Raw genomic sequence first — 3,514 nt, 5'->3', positions numbered from 1 at the left:
CTCTCACCCTTGATCTTCCCCCCACGCTCTTGTTCACTCTCGTTCTCTCTCTCTCTCTCTCTCTCTCTCTCTCTCTCTCTCTCTCTCTCTCTCTCTCACGCTATCTCTCTCTTTCGTCCCCTCTCTGTCTTACTCTCCCCCACGCTCTCTTTCCCTTTCTCTCACTTTCTCTCTCTTCCCCTCTCTCTCACTCTCGCTCTATCTCTCTCACAATTGCTTACGTCTGCCAATTTTCACACGTGTACGCATGTATCTCTATTCACGGTAATAATATGCGACAATATACACACACATCTTAACTATTCCTCAACACCTATGCTATTACCCAGGTAACTGGCCACTGTAACCACAGCCTCCGTTACCACGGCAACCGTTGCTATAGCTACAGTTGCTACAGATGCGGCCGTCGCCACAGATTCTCTTACCGAACATTAACCTGTGATATAGTTAATAATATAGGATATAGTTATATGTAGGATATAGTTATATGTAGGATATAGTTAATCCTGCATATAGCGGTCATGCAAGGTAAACACCACAGCGGTATGTATGGACAGCTGTCCTTTATATAGAGGGGATGTCACCAAGCAACCTCCAGACAACCCTCACTCAAGACAAACGTCAACAGTTGGCTCTACGGGCGAATGACCGTTCTATAGGGGTGGCCGCTAACGAAAGGTTCGGCAGTATGTCGATCGCCCGTATTTCATCTGCCAGCACCACACGCACACACACACGTGTCGCTCTGCGCGTCTGTTTATGACGTCACGATGATGCTGCGCATGCGCAGTCGGTGGCGCCCCCCGTGCGGTCGACAGCTCATCATCCTTGTTGTACCTGCGTCAACGCCTGTTCTCGAAAGTGGAAGATGGTGGCGCCCCCTCGCGCGTGCATTCCAACGCGCCACTCCGCATAGAATCGTCACTTGTTTCGCCGGAGAGAAGAACGGTGGCGCCCTCACACGGGTAAGCCTACGCCCTCGTAACGTCGATTGCGCGACCGCTCGCGACTCGAGCGGCTCCCCCTGGCGGCGGCTCGCGTCGCCGCCGACGACGACTCCCCTTGATCTCCCTGGCGGCGCGCATCGTCATCGCCGCCCCCCTGGCGGCGGAAACAGCAGCAGAAACAGCGCGCGGCTCCTCTCGTATGCCGGCGTGCAGCGACAGAAACACGAGCGGACTCGTGACGGCGTTTGCGCACGCCAGAAACGCACACGCCTCGCTCGCCGCCGCCGCCGCGGCACCACCCTCACCAGAGGGCGCCGCCACGACGCCGACGACGAACAGCGGCGTCCAGTGCGCCGCGGCGACGCCTAGCAGCACGGCGAACGCGCGCAGCCGACGCACGGCGTCCGTTTCCAGCCGACGCACGTACGCTTGTACGCGGCGGTGCTCCTCAGTGGCCGTCGCCGAGTTTACGGACAACATTGTCGTCACGAAGCTGACGACCTTCATGGCTTCTAGGTTTGACGCGATCATCATGTCGCGGTGGAGTTTATAGACTTGGTAGGCGCACACTGCCATCACGCAGTAGTTGAAGACAGTCCATAGAACGTTGAGGACGAGGGTGTTCTGAAGAGGTCCGTAGATGAAGGCGCACGGACCGAAGGCGGAGAGCCGCAAACACCTGTAATTATAATTATAATGATAATAATAATAATAATAATAATGATAATATAACGATGATAATAATTATAATAATAATGATACAACGATGATAATGAAAGAGAAGAGAGAGAGGAGATAAAGGGAAGGAGAGAGAGAGAAGAGAGAGAGAGAGAGAGAGAGAGAGAGAGAAGAGAGAGTAGAGCGGAGAGAGAGCGAGAGAGCGAGAGATAAAGAGAGACAGAGAGAGAGAGAGAGAGAGAGAGAGAGAGATGAGAGAGAGAGAGCGCCCGGCGAGCGAGAGATAAGAGAACTCCTCCCCCTACACACCTTGGCTGACTCCATGATAAGTGTAGGAACCACATTAACCAGCACAGCCGTAAACCACTACGTTCACACCTCTCCCTCCTCCCTCCTCTCTCGGCTCCGCCTCCTCCTCCCCTCCCTCCTCCCTTTCCTCACTTCCTTCCTCCCTCCTTCCCTCCTCCTCCTCCCTCCTCCCTCTCCTCCCCCGCCTCCATTCTCCGATCCTCCCCCCTACACACCTTGGCTGACCCATGATTAAGTGTAGGAACCACGTTACCGCAGGACACGCGTAAAACCAACCGTGTCCCACCCTCATCCCTCGCTCCCTCCCTCCCTCCTCCTCTCCCTCGCTCCCTCCTCCCTCCTCCTCCTAACCCTCCTCCCTCCTCCCTCCTCCCTCACCCTCCTCCCTCCTCCCCCTACACACCTTGGCTGACTCCATGATAGTGTAGGAACCACATTAACCAGTACGGCCGTAAACCACACCGTGTCCACCCTCTCCCTCCTCCCTCCTCCCTCCTCCCGCCTCCCTGCCTCCCTCCCTCCTCCTCCTCCCTCCTCCTTCCTCCCTCCTCCCTGCTCCCTCCTCCCCTCCTCCCCGCCTCCTTCTCCCTCCTCCCCTACACACCTGGCTGACTCCCATATATAGTGTAGGAACCGACACGTAACGCAGGCCAGCCGTAAACCACACCGTGTCCACGGCCTCTCCCTCCTCCCTCCTCCCTCCTCCCTCCTCCCGCTCCTCCCCTTGCCTCCTCCCCCTCCTCCGTCTCCTTACCTCCCTCCTCCTCGCTCCCTCTCCCTCCTCCCACCTACCTCCTTCCTCCTCGCCGTCTCTCTCCCTCCCTCCTCCTCCTCCCCGCTTACACACCTTTGGCCTGACTCCATGATAAGTGTAGGAACCACATTAACCAGCACAGCCGTAAACCACACCGTAACGACACCGAACGCTACGCACTGGTGCGAATCTAACACGGACACGGCCGTCTCCGGGAACGTCGGCGCGTCGTTCAACACCAAGCCGAGCACGTTGAGAAACGTCGCCGTCACGAGGATGACGTAGGCTGCTCCGAGTGCGTGGCAGTACGCCAGGGGGCGCTCGTCTCGCGCCAGCACGCCGACGCAGTACGGCAGCACGACGCAGCACTTGGCGACGTCGAGGACCGTCTGATGAACGATGAGTCCGTTGGCGGCGCGGCGGAGGCTGCGACGCAGCAGTATCGTCATGGCAACGGTGGCGTTCATCGCGATGCCGGAGATCGAGATGACGAGCAAGATGGCCGCCTCGGCGTAGCGCCCCCTGTAGGCGTCCGGCTCGTCGGCGGTGGTGGCGCCCCCTGCGGGCGAGTCGGTCGGCGGCGCGACGTCCTTCATCGTGTTTCGCAGAGGGCGCTGGTGTCGGAGGCGCGGATGTTTCTCGTTGACGACGGTAGGTGGCGGCACATTCTGGAGAGAGGCGAGCGTGGATTAGTATGTGTGGGTGTGTGTGTGTGTGTGTGTGTGTGTGTGTGTGTGTGTGTGTGTGTGTGTGTGTGTGTGTGTGTGTGTGTGTGTGTGTGTGTGTGTGTGTGTGTGTGTGTGTGTGTGTGTGTGTGTGTGTGTGT

This window comes from Priapulus caudatus, unplaced genomic scaffold (genome assembly GCF_000485595.1).
Source record: "Priapulus caudatus unplaced genomic scaffold, Priapulus_caudatus-5.0.1 Scaffold1154, whole genome shotgun sequence".
Classification (NCBI taxonomy): domain Eukaryota; kingdom Metazoa; phylum Priapulida; class Priapulimorpha; order Priapulimorphida; family Priapulidae; genus Priapulus; species Priapulus caudatus.
This window is presented reverse-complemented; position numbering follows the sequence as displayed.